The sequence below is a fragment of the Anser anser genome (assembly GCF_964211835.1).
Source record: "Anser anser genome assembly, chromosome: 1".
NCBI lineage: Eukaryota > Metazoa > Chordata > Aves > Anseriformes > Anatidae > Anser > Anser anser.
The window spans coordinates 174,609,449-174,628,922 of record NC_139720.1 but is presented as its reverse complement, the minus strand read 5'-3'; positions in this window follow the sequence as shown (position 1 = coordinate 174,628,922).

The following is a 19,474-nucleotide window of genomic DNA, read 5'->3' as shown; positions in this document are numbered from 1 at the left end:
CTTTGTTTCCCCATGCTGCCAGATGATTGATGCTTTTAGACAAGTGTTTCAGTGCCTCATTCTTAACATCTGTTGTGATGATGGTGAAATCATCTAATAAGTGGTATACAAATCCCAGAGAAGTGTGATTTCTGGGATTTCAGGCAGTGTGAGGGAAAAATAAGTTGAAGATGGTTATTATACAGAAAAAAGAAAGGGGGAGGGAGGAGAGCTAGAAAGGTTACTTGCACAAAATTCACATGGAAATTACAGGACTTGAATCTTTACTTTGATTCTTAAAAGCAGCTGTTTAGAGCTGCTTAATCATAGAAAATAATCAGTCAAATATTTAATAATTAATCAAACAGTGCAATCAGCTTTTAATCCTAAAGTTTTCTAGTCATTTCAAGATGTGTTTTTACACAACAGCAAATACGTATCCCTATCCCTAACACGAGATCTAAACAGTAGGTCGTCTGGTAGGCTATGTTTGTATGCCATAACCCAGGACCTATTTATTCTCTGTTCCCTCAGGTGTGTGAAATAATGATCACAGAGCAGGGTGGCCTTGCCCAGGCTGTTTACAGAATGTTTAGCTTCCAAACCATGACTGAACTTCTTCTGGGAATGTGTTAACCAATGTGGGACAAAATATGCCGAGGAACACGCAGGTGTCTAGAACAGAGAAGCATGTTTAAGCCTGTGTGTTTAAGCCTGTGGCTTGCCTTTGTGGTTCACTGAGACTGATGTAGCCTGAGAATTGCAGTCCAGTGAATTTCCTATTCTTAAAGAGTATTGTAAACAGAACTTCAGATGCTACTGCCTATAAAGAACAGTGGTCTACCTTAAGAGAAAATATCTTCCTTTTAAAATGTGACCTTTGAGGTGTAAGAACTGCTATGCCTTTCTATTAATTATCCAGTATCTTGAAGACGTCTATTGCTTGAGCTAATTCGTCCTCATATTTCCCATTATCTAGGAGAGCAGTTTAAGGCTAACTGTAGCTTAAAGGTAAGAATACTCATCCAAAATGTCAGAATTCTAAACTGAGTTTTCTTTCCAATATCTGTTCCTGCAACAGTTTTACATGAAACAGACATTGCACATGTTGCACTAGGGACTGGGACTCATTCTGTCATACTTCTCCTCCACAGGCTCAGGGTGTTTGTTTGTTTGTTTTCCTGTATTAAAAATGTTTTGGGGGATTAGGGATAAATACATATATATATTATTAATAAAAACATTTAGAGAAAAAAAAAAGAAAAAAAAGAATATATACTTCCTCATAAATTGAACTTTTTTTTTTTTCCAGGCCTTAAAATAGGGTTAAAATTTGGTATCAAATGAAATATTTATCTCTTATTTTTCATTTTCTTTTATGGGTAAAAAATCTGAATAATAATAATAATAACAAGAGTCAACAAGATTTAGAAAGCTGCAAAATGAAATACTTTGACCTTTTGTAATATTTGGAATTTATTATACAAACATGTTGATGAAATTGACCAACAAAGGTTAAATGTGTTATTGCCAATTAATCAGTGTATTTTTCCTGAAAGTTACTTGGGAGAAAGTCTTGTCCCTGTCAGGTTAGAATCTATGTTTTGCACTTACTGCACTGATGAACTGATGGTTAATTCATACACACATAAAACCAAACCAAAACAACAACAAACAAACATATTTTTGTTATGTTTGCTAGTTTTAATGCATATCAGAAAAATAATAGTCATCTCCTAGAAATACAGATCTAAAAGATAAGACATCTGACATTTATTGAGAATAACAGAAATGTATAAGATTTCATTAGTGGCACATGTGAATCCCTACTTTTTTAGCCTTTATCATATTGCACAGGTATGCTTTCTGGTGAATGATTATATATATTATATGATTATATATGAATTATATATGATTATATATGATTATAAGTGAATTATATATGAATGCTTATATATATATATTATATATATATAATCATTCACCAGAAAGCATGTATATATAATTTATATATATATAATTTCATTTGTCAAGGGTAAGATTCATCTTATTTCTCTTCATCCTCCTACAAGTTAAGTGCATAGCAAGTCATTTATGTCCCCCGATCTGTGAAAAGACAACATATGAAAATGCTTATTTTTCCATCTATCTTATGGTCATCTGTCTTCAAAATCTTTTCATTAACTCTGAAATGAAATCACCATAGTTCATCAAAGATTATATGGCCTGTTTAAGGACAGTTAATGTTTGTCCAGATAAATCATAGTCTGAGTCAGTGATAAATGGAACTTCCTAAGGTCCATTATATTTCTTAGTAAAAATTGTGAACATTGATCTGCTATGTTCCCATAGCCTGCAGATATTTTTTTTTCAGAAGCATAATTTTCATATAAATTAAATTACATCCTACAGTGACTTTTTCTTTTGTTTTCTGTGCATTTTTTTTGAATATAAATCTGCGTATCTGGATCTAAGTATTACACCTTAGTGTGGAAAGCATGCACAAAGTGTTTTGAAATACTGAAACCCAGCACAAAATACAATTCTTGAATTTACACCAATTTCTAAAAAATAAAATAATCATAAAAAAGCTAATAATGTAATGCACTGAGATGATTCTGAGCAAAAAGCTAAATCCAACTTATTTCCCCCCACCCCAAAAAACAGGGCTGGAGCTGCAGCCCCTGGAGAGGGGCCCACGCAGGAGCAAGGGGGAGCTGCCACCCATGGGGAACCCATGCTGGAGCAGTTTGCTTCTGACGGATGGACCCTGTGGTACGGACCCATATTTGGAGCAGTTCTTGAAGCAGTTCTTCTCACTGCTGTAGCTTGTTAGCAATAGGTAATAAATTGCATACATCTCCCTATGCTGAGTCTGTTTTGCCTACGATGATAATTGTTGAGTGATCTCCCTGTCCTTATCTCAAACCTCAAGCCCTTTCCATAATATTCTCTCCCTCTTTGCCTTTGAGGAGAGGGAGTGAGAGAACAGTTGTGGTGCAGTTCAGCTGCCCAGCTGGGTAAAACCACCACAGGGATTCAAGAAAACAGTAATATAATTGCAAATTTTAAGTCCATATCAGAATTTAGAGTTTGAAAAAAAAAATTGTTAAATCTTTAGATTTACATGATTCAAAGAAAAAAATCTGAGATAAAAAATCTTAATAAATTCCAGTCAATAAGAAAAAGATCAAACATCAGAAAATTTGTAAAATCACAGTATTTTTGAAAAAAAAATCTTCAGTAGAAAACAAAAGGACATTTCATTATATATACATTTCAACCACATCTATAACATTTTTCATAAAATATGTCTGAACTCAATATTTGTTTCAAAGATCATATTTTAAAATTGGTTAATCATTTGAATGCAGAGATTAAATAGACTGTGTCCATTTTAGAAAAGTAATGATTTTCTTGTTTTTTTGTTTTTTTGTTTTTTTTTTTCAACTTATGTGCTTATATTTGTGCGTTTTGTTTCTTCACAACAATGTGTTTTCATAGAAAGTGTTGTTATCCTGATTTCTTAATTCAGATGTAATTTTTTTTTTCAAATAATAAAGTATATTATCAGTTTTCTTGAGCCTTTAGATATCTTTCAAACTAAAAGCGTTTCACTAAAAGTGTGGTGTTCAGCAGGACCACTTGCTACGTTGCTTTCACTGGAGAGTAATTATATATCCCTACATTTGTTGTAAAAGTGTACATTATTTAGTTCAATCTAGCACCACTAGTGCCAATTAAATATTTAAAATTTACAGGAAAACAAATGCTTAGAGAAGCCCTCTAGCTTTCCAATAAATATGTAGGGGAAGAATAAAAAATGTGATTTTCTGATTGATTCAGGTAATATGAATAAATTATTAGTCTTTACTGTAGCAGAGAAAATTAATCTTTTGAGCACAATGAAATTAAAAGGTTTTGGCTTGCCTGATTTGAACAAAGTAAGATGAATTTTTAATACAGCAAATTAATTAGGCACATAATGAGGACTAGGATGCATAATAGCTCTAATTCATATAAATAGCAAAATAGTCCAGATCCTCAAGGAAATAAATATCATCCATCACAAATACACCTTAAATTCTGTTTATTGGGAAATATTAATGGTACGAGTGTTTGTATAAAGGAGTTAGATAAATTTTATTTGCTGATTTTGCTCAGTGCAATTACATTACATGTTGACCCTCATCTGTAACTCTTTGCAGAATTGATTTTAGGACATTATTCATTTCTGAAGGTGTTAATGTACCATAAAGGATTTGTATTATCATTAAACATACTGTCTATGCCAGGTGTTACATGTTATTTGCTTCTGCCCTGAAGATCATTTAACAGCTTATAAATCTTTATGGCCCCTTGATGTTTTGCTACAATAATTTGCATCTTTAAATAGCTTCTAAATGATGCATTCTAAAAATAAGTAACAAGCAATATTTTTCTTACCAAAGTACATATATCTTCTCTCTTAAAACAGTGCTAGTTATAAAACTCAAGAAATAGTATTTTGGAAAACAATAAGAAGTTGAGTATAAATGGTAGAACAAAGATATTTCAATGCAGATTAAGTAGTTAATCAGTTTATGAAATTTTCTTTTATCAGACCTCTCCATGAACATTTACAAGTTATATAAAGATATAACTTTCTGTACTCCAATAGAAAGTCATGGATACTATCTAAAAACGTATTTTAACATTTAAGAGCTGAATATATAATAGTAATAAATTCTGATATAACTTCATCTCTTCAATAACTTGTAGAAAGAATAGGACTGGAATTTAAAAAAAAAAAAAGACTATTTTGACAGACCTGTCTTTTTTTATTTTTTTCCCACATATTACTTTATGTTATCTTCATTTTAATGGGTATGGCTGTACACCAGAAAAGAATACTCCGGGAGTTTGTCTTGTTATACACAGCCCAAACCACCATGGAAGAGGAAGGTCTTGTGAAAAACTGGGCTCAGTCTTTTAGAAGAACACATCAGGTTGGGACAGATAGGGAATAATAGAAGTAACAGAGAGCTTATAATAAGATGAAATCTTCCCCAGGGAATCATGAAGAAAACAGGAAAGCATCAGGATTTGAAAAAGGAAATAAAATTTCCTATGGATCCTCAGAGGAAGTTTATTTGCCAATTTTTGTTTAATCTTCAATTCTGTTCAATTAGTATCTCCTTTCTTATAATGTCTTTATACTTATAATGTCCTGATGTTTCTGATGTTGCTGTCTTATTAGCAGCTAACAGGTGGTCTATAAGACTACTACTTTGAACTGCCTTTTTTACTCCACCTGAAATCCATGGGAAAGTCCCAAATGACTTCATTTTGCAGTACCTTGTCTTCTATGTAGATCTTCATTTCTGAATTATCTCTTTTCAGTAGAATGTAATGTCAAATTTTATTGTGTTTCAGTTGTCATTTCTGAGTTTATTTATTTATTTATTTATTGTTATTGTTATTTATGTGGGAATATTATGTCTATGCAGCTGATACCTATATATTTTATACAATGTTTAATACATGTTTGTAAGTAAAATAATCTGAAAATAGGTAGTAAGACACACATGGCCTTTTAGCATTTGGTGGTGTAAGGCAATTGTCATAAACTCTGCTGTAAAACTTTTATTACTTTCCCATATTTCTGTTCACTAACAGTAAAAAGTGTTTTGTCTATATGTCAGTTATTTTTTTTTAATTGGTCTGTGTAACCACGTTATTAATATTTGTTTCCTCTTCTCTAAAGTAAAGTTTGGCTTTTCTTTGTAGAAACTTTTACAATATTCAGGAGGCAAATTCTTTAACTTTCTATTAAAATTTAGTTTGAAATTACAGCATGTGTATAAATTATGATTTTACTTCAGAAAACAAACAAACAAACAAAACAATACAAAGGTTAAAAACCCCGGGCCCTCAGTACCATGAGGACAACTTGCATATGGTCATTGGTATTCATTTGAAATACAATATGGGAAGGATGTTGATACAAATATAAGTCTAAAAGTCTTGACAAATAAGTTGATAACATTTTAAATATATTAGGGTTATTAATCTTACCTTCCTAAAGAAATATGAAAGATGTCGTCCTGAACTATTTCCAGAATGCTTTTATTAGAAAGTAACTTTCAAAGTTTGGAAATAATTTCAAAATATCAAGATTTAGTTGATAATATATTTCTATCCAAAATCATAGATGCTATTTAGTATATGACTTATTATATACTCCTTTCTAACAAGTTAATATAAGCATTTTAGCAATCATATTCTAGAGCACCTGTAAGTATACTTTGCTATAGAGCTGAAGAAGTAGAGTTAGCATTATCATCTGCAGTCCTTGGTGAGTCTTAAGTCTCGATGTGAAGGTGATTAGGTTTGACAGCTCATCAACAACAAAGCCATAACCAAAGTGCACTTGTCTTCTTTTTCAGTTTTCTTTCCTTATGCATGATGTTTTTATGCTGCTTCCCTCCAAATGGGAAAGTCTTCTCTGCTACCTTATATGTCTTATCTTGTTTTCTTTTCTCTTGCGAGTAAACCTTCTCGTGTATTCATAAAGGTCCTGTCTATTTCCAGTCTTTTCTGTTTTTCTTGTACTTTTTCTGGCATTTTTATTTTACTTGGATGTTTTCTGCGTGCAACTACACCCATCCTTGCTCCTCTGATGATCACGCTGATTACATAGTTGTGTATAATTATATCGGCTGTGCCATCACAGTGTTGCAAAACAGGCGGTTTTAGTGCACTCTACAATTTACATCTCTTCCTGGCCCCTTCTTTGACTACACTTGATTACAGAAGTAGCCTGTGCAACCAGCTTAGGCTAGGCTTTTAACGTGCCACAGTTTAACAATTCACATTATCTAAGCTTAGATGCTAAATTATAAAATCTACCTGTAAACCATATGTCTAATCTTCTGCAATAATTAATGAGGGATAAAGTCTCTCATTATAAGCTGAATAGCTCATATGGCTATTTAGCCAAGCACATGTTATCTACTTCAGAATGAGCTGAACAGCTTCCCAGACTTCATTAGACTTCAGTTAGTCTAATGTGGGTATACATGGATATATACAAAATAGTATCCACGCCTGCAGTTTCAAATGCTGAGGGTTTCCAAGACATCCACACAAGGCAGACAGCGTGACCTGATATCTTCATCAGATCCAACTCCCTCTTCAAGGATTAGCTGAGACCAGGTAGAACAGTCTGTGGTATCTAAAATAACACTTAATACCTATGTGTGGGAAAATGAATCAAGCTTTTCACAGAATCACAGAATCGTCTAGGTTGGAAGAGACCTCCAAGATCACCAAGTCCAACCTCTGACCTAACACTAACAAGTCCTCCACTAAACCATATCACTAAGGGCTACATCTAAACGTCTCTTAAAGACCTCCAGGGATGGTGACTCAACCACTTCCCTGGGCAGCCCATTCCAATGCCTAACAACCCTTTCAGTAAAGAAGTTCTTCCTAATATCCAACCTAAACCTCCCCTGGTGCAACTTTAGCCCATTTCCCCTTGTCCTGTCACTGGGCATGTGGAAGAATAGACCAATCCCCACCTCTCTACAGCCTCCTTTAAGGTACCTGTAGAGAGCGATGAGGTCGCCCCTGAGCCTCCTCTTTTCCAGACTGAACAACCCCAGTTCCCTCAGCTACTCCTCGTAAGATTTGTTCTCCAGACCCCTCACCAGCTTCGTTGCCCTTCTCTGGACTCACTCGAGCACCTCCATGTCCTTCTTGTAGCGAGGGGCCCAAAACTTATCACAGTACTCGAGGTGCGGCCTCACCAGAGCCGAGTACAGGAGGACAATCACTTCCCTAGTCCTAGTGCCGTCAACGCTGTTTCTGATACAAGCCAGGATGCTGTTGGCCTTCTTGGCCACCTGAGCACACTGCTGGCTCATATTCAGCTGACTGTAAGCCAATACTCCCAGGTCCTTCTCTGCCAGGCAGCTTTCCAACCACTCATCTCCCAGCCTGTAGCACTGCTTGGGGTTGTTGTGCCCCAGGTGCAGGACCCGGCACTTCTCCCTGTATCGGGCTATCACAGGAGTTTAACACTTATTTTACATGCAAACACAATGATACGGCTAAAATTTTGTATTTAAAAATCTGAATTTAGATCTATCATCTAAGTTTTACATAATTAAAGTTAAATGAAAAGAATTGAGATATCTGTAATATATTTATGTCTTCTTTTTTACTCATATTCATACAAGTATTGGTTATGAGATAGAAAAAAAAGTTGATGAAAAAAATTGCTAAAGAAAAGATTATAAGACTATATATATGTATAAACAGGCATATATATGATGGTCTAAAAATAGCAAAATATTTCTAAAATACTCTTTAGAATACTGAGGCACAGTATTCTGTTGTGCTATACAGAGGTTAAACATTCTTTTCATTTATTCATGTCCAAGATATGAATAAGTCCTCAATTCTTTAGACCATTTTCATCCAGTCTTCCAGTTCTGAGAAACTCAAATTAAGCTCAATTTCTAAACAAAACAAAACAAAACAAAACAACTTTGTTTTGCTTTGAAAGCAACCATTTCAGTATTTTCTCCCTAGCTAATAATTTGAAATGTTGTAAAAAATAACTAGGTATTCTTTGAGAACTGTATAATATAAATACATACATATGTATGTATGTATGGTATATATATATATACACACACATATATATGCAGATACCATGCATTATATAATTTTTTTAACCCCAAATGAAGGTATCTGCAAGAAGATTTACAGAGGCTCATCGTGTGCAATAAGGTCTTCTTAAATGTTCATCCAACAAAAGAAAGTATATTAAGCTCAACATGTATTAGTGATTTAATACCATACTAATGTAAGCAGCAGAAATATTGCCATTAACTGCAGCAAACAGTTCAGTGAACAGATAACATTGAAAAGATACTATAAGTTTTTGTTTTGTTTTGTTTTGTTTTTTTAATAATGACTCCTAGGAAATATATATAGCCAAAGTCAACATATAGTCAACATGCAACAAGAAAAATTTTTTTGAAATATTGTCACTGCATTGCTTTTGACATTTTTTCTTATACTTTTAACTATGTAAACTATGTATGACTGTTACTACTGTTTCAAATTAAATATAATCTTCCATGTGAAATATGGAATTCCTGCCTTCACAAATATATTTTCGCTGGAAAGCTTTTCAATTCAAAGGTATTTTTACTTTTAAATATTCAATTTAACTTTCAAGGAAAAAAAAAAAAACAACAACAAGATATTCCATACCCATTCAATTAAAAATAAAAGTTCACAAATATATATATTTTTAAATACTCAACAAATTGTTTTCCTTCTTAACTTGTGTCACATTCTTTAAAAAACAGATGACTTTTTTGATTCTTTAAATAGGCTTCGTCTTTGTATTTTTCATTTGTGCTCGGTTTAGCATAGACTAGAGAAGAATCAGGAGGGTCTTACCAGTGTATACAAACACCTGAAGGGACTGCGCAATGAGGACAGAACCAGGCTCTTTTCAGTAGTATACACTGGCAGAAAAAGAAGCAATGAGCACAAACTGAAACACAGGAGGTTCCCTCTCAACATTAAGAAACATTTCTTTACTATGTGGGTGACTGAAGACTGGAACAGGTCTGGAACTGAAAACCATTTAACTCTTAAAAATCTGAATGAGATTCCTAGAGATTCTTCCTCAGAATGAGATCCCCAGAGAAGCTGTGCATGCCACATCCCTGGAGGTGTTCAAGATCAGGTTGGATGAGACTCTGGGTAACCTGATCTAATGGATGGCATCCCAATCCAAGGCAGGGGTGTTGGAGGTAGATGATCTTTAAAGTTCCCTACAACCCAAGCCATTCTATGATTTTATGTTACTATGATTCTATGATTCTATGATACTATGGTTGAGATTCACAAAGGAGAAACAGAAATAAGAGAATATTCATAATAAGAGGACTGAATATCTTTAAGGAGGAAAATGCTATACACAGAATTGTCCTGAAAAGTACAGCACAATTACTAAAATAAAAATCAAAGAAGATTGCACAACACTGTCCACATCACAGCAATCATAGCAAGTTTATGCAGCACAGAACTGAACTTGGTCATACAAAAAATATATATATATCTGATGCAAATACAGAAAATCTCTCGGTATCTATTTAGCACTATTAAATGCAGACATGTCCCTGGAGATTGAATTTCAGATTACTTATAAAATATAGCTATCCCTCTTTTCATCACTCTGAAGATTTATTGGACAGTTTCTTAGATAAAATAGGGGCAGCACTGGAAAATTTCTATGTTAGTTATGCATAGTCTTTTAAGCTATTTTAACATATAGGCAATATAATAAAAATGTTCTCTTTCCTTTGGCAGTCCTCATTACTGTGTTAATTCATTACCAATTGCACTATCTGCAGTCAGAAAATGACACAGGAGTATCATGTCCAGTCTTTACTGTCTAAAAGTCTCATGCAGAATGTGAATTTAAATGATTACATGAGTTATCATTTGGGTTACAAACAACGCTTGACAAACTCACTTTTTTTTTTTTCATGATTGTTTTGCTTCTATAATTATATATTTTTTATTTTTATTTTTATTTTTTTCTGCATTGATGAGGTGTTAAGGAAGATTTAACTGAATAGTTACAGTTTTCCCTGGGAAGAAAGCAAGAGGTAAAAAAAAAAAAAAAAAAAAAAATCTTCACTCTCTGTTTCATAAGAAGGTGTTCTTGCAGTCTTGGTCATTTAACTCTGATTAAATCCTGCCTAAATCTGGAATATACTGCCTGGAATATAATATATATATCTGGAATATATTGTATACCCATATATATACCCATATGTACACATATATACCCATATATATATGGGTACCAATGCTCCAACCCAACCCATATATTCTTCTATAACTGCTGCAACATCAACACTTCAACAGCTACATGGAAACATCAGAAGTCTTAAGAATGGGTCAATGTAGGCCTACAGCTACAGCAGTTAGTTCCCAACAAAACACTCTGGTGCATACCTCCTGAAAGAACAGACTCTAGACCTTGAATGTGTCAGTAATACTTAGCATGTCAGTCTGACTGAAAGCTTATAATAGAAATCTGAGCATAAATCCAGATAATATAAACTATTACTGCTATCATGCATAAGCTCAAATTCAAATGCATCTAGTATTAAGAAAAAAATGTATTGAAGAATATTATTTGTTAGGTAAAATAAGAAAACAAAACAAAACAAAACAAACAAACAACAGCAACAAGTTACATAGTTAAAGTTATTCTATGCTGGGAATAATGTTTTGTTCAAGTATTATCAGAAATTATCAGAAAGGTGCTAAATATCATGAAAATCCATTTTGCTTTCAAGGAAGTTGAAAGCCTATTTTACTACACAGAACACATTCAGTGCTAAACAGAAATCACATTCATTTTTTGCAGTTTCCATAACTATTTTCACAAAAAAAAAAAATCATTAAAATAATTAAATATTAAATAAAATAATAAAAATAAAGAAATTTTATAAAATAATAAAGATTTTTTTAAATAATAAAGAAATTGTATAAAATATATGAAAGGTATTAAGAAAAATGAGATATTACACTATTACTATTTTTGTAATGAAAGCTTAAAGTAAGCTGATAAAATTTTATTTGAAAAGTACTCAGAATTATTCTGTAATCAACAGTCTTTTGTACTATGCATGAGTTGTCCGTGACTGACAAAGATAAATGATTTTCTATTGTGTTATTCAGCTGATGATAATGTGCTATTCACATATGAATAGTTTTATCTACCTATTATATCTTTGAAATTCTTTGTATTGTTTAACCATTATTTAGCAACAGACATTTCCTGAATTGCATGCAAGAGTTATGGAATTTAATGTTCCTTCCAAATCCAAAGAATAAGCAAGGTTCCTCACATTTTATTTGTTCAAAGAGCAAAATACAATTTTAGAGCAATGATCCAGAAATTCCAGTTCAGATCCTTCACTGAAAATATTCCAGATGTATAGTAATACATCTTTTTTATGCCCTTTGAAGTATACATGTTTTAGCTACTGCTAGATGACAATGAAATATATCTTGAAGGAAAAAAGGTACTGTGTGGTCCAAACTTCCACTGATATAAATCAGAGTAATCCTCTGAGTTCAAATGATCTGTGTAGAAACATGCAATTGAGGATATGACCTATATGCCATTTTTACAGTAAGTAATTGATACAGTTACATTTTTCTTGTTTAATTATTGGAGTCACTGACTTGTCTGATACTTGAAATATTCAGTTTAGGTTACTTGTAAATTTGAGACTTCTTACCTACCCTCAGTTCCAATTACTGTTGATTTCTTTAAATTAATTCCTCTATTTCTCTTAAGTATTCCTTTGACTTCAAGAAGAATCACAAATTACTGCTGTGTTAATTCTAGACTTTCACTAATAGTGATTACAAAATTTCAGTATACCATACTGATGCACATACATTTTTTCTTTAAAGACAATGAGATTTGAAATAATGTTTATGTTCATGTTTACACACATACCTTTTATTTTTCTTTGTAAGTCTTGCCCATTCTCTGAGTACACCTAAGAAAATGAACTTTTTTTTCTTTTTTTTTTTTCTCTGACATTTAAACTTAAATTTATTTATTTTCTTAATTTTCTTATAGGTAACTACCTTTTCCTTTCCTTTCTCCCTGCCCAAGTCACACACACACACACATTCAGCAATTAAAAATATTAGTCTATAGTTTTTACATTTATAAAATCTAAAAATAATCTCTAGTGTTTGAGAGAAACAGAATGAGTCTGTGAAGTTAATAGGCTCCCTGTAATCTCTCAAAAAAGTACCTAGATATTATTAGCTTGGACCCCCCCCTTCCCCCCCCCCCCTTCCTCCCCCCCTTCCTCTCTCCTCCCCCCTCCCCCCCCCCCCCCCCCCCCCTTCTCTCTTTCTCTCTCTCTCTTACCCTGTCCCTTTCTAGGACCCAAATATAAAGTAGTTCAAAGGATTCGCATGAGAAAGAGTCTGAACTTGACACAATTTTTCTTACCAACGTGGTGGCCGACATTGTTTAAAAAGGTTGTTGGATATTTTTAAATAACAGTTTCCTTTCTTTTTTAACTCATCTCACAATCTTAGCTGCCTGAAAATTAGGCTTGTAAGGCTATACTTCTAAATAAAAGAGGACTAGTTACCCTCTAGATCTAAGAACAAATGCCCTATATTTATACATACCATCACAGGGACTGGTCACAGTTGCCATCCCCCAGACATTGCCTTTAAAATCATCCAGTACCCATGCCCAAAGCTTGGTCATTTCATCTTGTCTCCATCTTGGAGTCTGAGTCTTTCTAGATACTGGACTCCAATTGTTAGTCTTGCTTGAAGTTTACTAGTGAATCACTTGCTGTCTCCCAACAACAATAGAATAGAAAGTAAGGTCACACAGAAAACAGGAAAAAAAAATATGATAGGATGGACTGTGACAATCAGGTACAGGGACTGACCAAATAGGTGTTCTGACCAGTGGCTTGCCTACATGTGATTGCACTTTTTATTTCACCTGTTATCTATTTCCTCATGTGTTTCTATTTCGTCATTTTCCTGCTATCCCAAATAAAAAAACTTTGTCCTGATTTTTCATAACTGATCCAAGTTTTGTATATCCTTACAGAAAGGATATATCCTTACCTGGTATTACCAGGTACCTAATTACCTTGCATGTTGCCTTGCATGTCTGATTTAATATTGAATAATCAAGTTCCATTATCAGCTGACCTTTTATGCTGACCTCCTTCTTCTTCCCTGTACATTTTCAAAAAAATGTTTCTAGCTTTTTCATATACTCCTCCTAATACCTCAGAGGAGAAGTCATTCAACATTTATTGAGATCTGCTAGCATTCTCAAAAGTTACCTTTTTGTGAAATTTGGACTAGGTGATCTTGGAGGTCTCTTCCAACCTAGACAATTCTGTGAAATGCCTTGTTAAAATGAAGTAGTTAACTGACAAGCTATGCTGTGTTTATGCTGCGATGCAACTGTGTTTTACAGAGTTATTGTACTCTCTTAAAGGAAGCCACTGGCTTAATGTTTGGTATGGGAATAAAAATGAAGTCCCAGGCTCTCTTTAATTAAAATTTATCTCCATAACAATATATATATATATATACATATATATATAATAACCGTTCATTTCCTACCTCTGTGGGATTACGCTGAAAATTCTCTTAGCTTGCTAACTTTTTCCTACTGATTAAAAGAAATTGACTACCTTACAAATAAAGTATGATGCTCATCTGATTCTTATGGCCTTTTAAATGTTAACTCTATTATGGATGAACTTTGGCTTTTTTGCAAGACTGAATGATGTAATATACATTTCTGCAACATATATTCAAAACTTTTCACTATTTAACACATCTTAAGAGAGAAAGATATACAGCAGACAGATGGCTCTACCTGTCAGTACTGTCAGTTAATTAGAAATAATGTTATCAAGGTGGCTTTCACTCTCATGTGTCAAATTTCTCTAAAAACCTTCTTAAAGGGGATAGTCATCCTCAACCAGGAAGTGGGAATACTTTATTAAAGATCATAACTCGAAGGTAAGACATATGATACCGAAGATAATATTTGATTTAAATATGAATATAACAGTCTTCAGATATATTGAACAGAAATAAAATCACTGAAAAATGTAAGCTGGAAATGACATCAGGGAGTGTTTTGGTTCACCCCTCTGCTCTGAATAGGATTAAAACATACATTATATCATTTTTTTTTACTATTATAATGCAGCAACCTTTCTTCCAAATAACCCCTCCTCAAAAAAATAAGAAAAAGTGAGCAAAAGAAGTTTGCTACATCAGATACATAATGTAATAATGTGTCATACATAATTATCAGATACGTAATGTAATAATGTAATGTATTATCAATGCAGCCTTTTTGATATATATATTTAACAGTGCAGTCTTTATTATATATACTGACCTTAAAAAGAAACTTACAAAAAAGGGCTTACACAGAAGTCATCTTGAATTCTTCAGATAGTGAGTGTCAGGCACAGAGTAGACTCTTGTAGCAACCAGATCAGCCTTCAGAATATTTGACTTACTTGTGGAAATAATTCACTCCTAATCAGTGCTCCCCCCTCCACTTTAACCGAACACTTGTAAATTATTCCACTTTGTAGAACAGACTGTATTTGAGACAGAAAACCAAAATTCTACTTTCAAAGTTGTTTATTTTTAGGGAAAGATCCAGTTGACCCTTACTATTCTAAAAGCTATATTCTTTCTTTTAGACTCAGTATCACAAACATAGCTGTTCAATTACATGCTTGGAGTTTCTGTTAAACTGGTAATTCAGGTCTACTAAGATGGTGAAGGGCCTAGAGGGGAAGATGTATGAGGAGCAGCTGAGGTCACTTGGCCTGTTCAGCCTGGAAAAGAGGAGGCTGAGGGGAGACTTCATCGCGGTCTACAGCTTCTTTACAAGGGGGAGTGGAGAGGCAGGCACCGATCTATTCTCCTTAGTGACCAGTGATAGAACCCAAGGGAATGGTGTCAAGCTGCAACAGGGTAGGTTCAGGCTGGATATCAGGAAAAGGTTCTTCACTAAAAGGGTTGTCGTACTCTGGAACGGGCTCCCCAGGGACATAGTCAAGGCACCAAGCCTGTCAGAGTTTAAGAAGGGTTTGGACTGTGCTCTTAGTCATATGGTCTGAATTTTGGGGTAGACTTGTGTGGTGCCAGGAGTTGGACTCAATGATCCTTGTAGGTCCCTTCCAACTCAGGATATTCTATGATTCAGGAAATAAGAAAGCACAATGTATATGTGTAGTCTACTAAAAATACTTTTTCAGAATCACACTGTAAATTTGCACTGTACTTTTTATTATCAACAAGCTTTCCGACTTCTGCATGAAGGATGTTGTGAAATGATCATGAAAACACTGTTGAGATCTTTGCTGGGGTCTACCAATTGCATCTACTGAAATAATGGAATGATAGCCTGAGTTTGAAAATATTTGTAAGGATTTTAATGCATACTCGCTACATGAATGGTTATTGTTTTAACCTTATAAAAGTAAGATAATTTTGTTTTCTATTTTAAATTTAACTCTCAGAAAATGTCAGACAGACCTGTACAATCAGTTTGTGTATTTTTCTATTTTTCTTTTTTTTTCTTTTTTCTTTTTTTTTTTGCAAAACATATTGCGCAGTCTTCATTCTTTTGCTGGTCTTTCATGTATATGATTTTTATTTTTTTTAATATTGCTCTTTTTTTTTGCCAGCTGATTTGCTGAAATACTATAATGATGAATTATACGTGCTATAAAGATGTAAATGTGCTATAAAGATGTCTGCCATCATTGCACAATTTATGACAGCACTGATTATTGTTGTCCTAGTGATGCATTTGTAAAATACATTATGAGGATGAAAGCCAGAGGAAAAAAGACTGCCCAAGAAGGATATTTTCCAACTCTTTAAAAAAATTCCTTGATTATTATTAGTTGAGGATGACCCTTATGTTTGTGTGTATATATACTTAAATATATATAAGCAAGTTATGTAAAAGGTTGTGTCTTGCTACCAGAAAAGATAATGAGGATGATCCATTAACAACTGACATCTTATTATGCAGAACAAATTCACATCTTTGCTAATAAATTTCTCCCATTGTTTTTCTCCCTTTCTGCATATAGCTCACTGTACTGCTATTTTACCATTGGTGGTTGTCAGGTTTCCAGAATGATTTTAAGTTTGGTCAGTTTCAGTTTATCTCAAATACTCCTCCATCAGACAATACTTCACCTCTGCCAGCATGAAATCATGGGATTAAGTCACCCTGAAATAGAATAAAATTCTCCTTTATTCCCTTCCTGTCCTTTGTTCCAACTGTATTATCATAACAAGCCCAACTGGCTTCAACATACCTAAGCCCTTTTAGTCAAGGATGTAAGCGCCAGTGGCTAACAAAATGGCTTCAAAGAGTAAAAGAATACTTTATTCACTTTAACAGAAATAGCAACAACTAAAGTGCAAAAAATAGAGTGAAACGATATTAAAAGAAAAAGCCTCTGGACCTTTTAATTTTTTTCTCATCTGAGTTAGTCATATTTTTGTCTGAAATAATACTGCTTTGCTCTAACTTTGTCTCTTTGGCTTTTTTTTTTTTTTTTCTTTCTGTCACACGGAGACATTTGAATGAATTCACATGTATACATACACATAATTCAGAAATTTAAAGGTTTTACAGTTTCTTTTGATACTACATTTAGTCTTGAGAAAAATAAATCCTGTTTCCCAACTGAAACCAGACAAGGATATGTTCCAATTAACAACTTCTCAACGGTTTAATCCAATAAATAAACAAATAAATAAACATATAAATCCTTATCTTTGTTATTGGTTCATTTCTTGTTAATTTCAGTCTAACATGTTCTGCTTGATTTATTTCTGTGCAATCTAATTAATATTGGTCTTTAAACAAAAGCCTGTAAAATATGTCAAGGGCAAGTTCCTGTATCTGGGCCAGGGTAATCCTAAGCATAAATACAAGCTGGGTAAAGAATGGATTGAAAGCAGCCTGATGAGAAGTACCTGGAGGTTTTGGTTGATGAGGAGCTCAACGTTGTGGTGGTTTTACCTATCTGGGCAGCTGAACTCCACCACAACCACTCTCTCACTCCCCTTCCTCAAAAGGGAAAGGGGGAGAAAATGCAATGGAAAGTGCTCAAGGGTTGAGGTAAGGACAAGGAGACCACTCAACAATCATCATCAAAGGTGAAACAGACTTAGCATAGGAAGATTAATATAATTTATTGCCTATCATGAGCAGACTAGAGCAAAGAGAAACTAAAAGAAAAACAAAACAAAACAAACAACGAACAAACAAACAAAAAAACACCTTGCCCCCATCCATCCTCTTCTACACCCTCCCGCCAAGTAGCACAGCGGAACAGGGAATGAGGGTTGCGGTCAGTCCATGATGCTTCGTCTCCACTGCTCCACGGTAACTCTCTGCCCCTGCTCCAATGTGGGGTCCCTCCCATAGGATGCCATCCTTCCTGAACTCATCCTGCGTGGGCTTCCCACAGACAGCTGCTCTTCAAAAACTGCTCCCACATGGGTCTGTACCATGGGGTCCCTCCATCAGGAGCAAACTGCTCCAGCATAGGTCCCCCATGGGTGGCAGCTCCCCCCAGATCCCCCCTGCTCCTGCGTGGGCTCCTCTCCACGGGCTGCAGTTCCGGCCCGGGGCCTGCTCCTGCGGGGGCTCTCCATGGGCCGCAGCCTCCTTCATGCCACATCCACCTGCTCCACCTGGGGCTTCTCCACAGGCTGTAGGATGGAGATCTTCTCCACCATGCCATGGGCCTCTCTACCAGCTGCAGGGGATCTTCTGCTCTAGCATCTGGAGCACCTCCTCCCCCTCCTTCTGCACTGACCTGGAGTCTGCAAGGTTGTTTCTCACATCTCTCCCAGCTTCTGTTTCACAGCAGTTTTTTTCCCATTATGAAATATGCTCTCACAGAGACTGAAAGAACATCACTTATTGTCTCCACTCTGGGCAGTGGAAGGTCCCTTTTAGGGCCAGTTGAAAGTGACCCTTATCTAACATGGGACAGCCTTGGATTTTTCGCACAGATGCCACCACTGCTGCCCCTTGCTACCTTGTCATGTAAGCCCAACACAAACATGAGCTGGGAATGTGCAATTCCAGCCAAGAAAGCCAACCATATGTGCTAACCTGGACTGCATCTAAAGAAGTGGGGCCAGCAAGTTGAGGGAGGTGATTCTCCCCTTCTATTCCACTCTAATGAGACCCCACCTGGAGTACTGCATTTATCTCTGGGGCACCCAGCACAGGAAGCACATTAGAACGAGTCCAGAGGAGGGCCAGAAGTGTGATCAAGGGGCTGGAGTACCTCTCCTGTGAAGACAGGCTGAGGGGGTTGAGGTTCTTCATTCTGGAGAAGAGAAGGTTCCATGGAGACCTTATATTGGCCTTCCAGTACTTAAAGGGGAACTACTTTAAACGGAGGGATACTTTGTCTGGGAGTGCAGTTGACAAGGAGTATTGGCTTTAAACGAAAAGAGTTTTAAACTAAAAAATATTTAGATTAGATATTCTGAAGAAATTCTTTATTCAGAGGGTGGTGTGGCACTGGAACAGGTTTTTCAGATAATTTCTAAATGTCCCATTCCTGGAAGTGTTCAAGGCCAGGTTGGATGGGGCTTTGATCAACCTGATCTAGTGGATGGTGTCCCTGCCCATGGCAGGGGGGTTGGAATTAGATGAGCTTTAAGGTCCCTTCCAACCCAAACCATTTTATAATTTTGTTCCTAAATCTAGTAACCGAATGAATGCAAACTCAGTCTGAAAGTAATGGCTAAGTGAGTGAGAAAATGAGCTAAGTACATTTGGAGATGAATAAAAAACACAGATGTTTCTTAGAAGATAAGC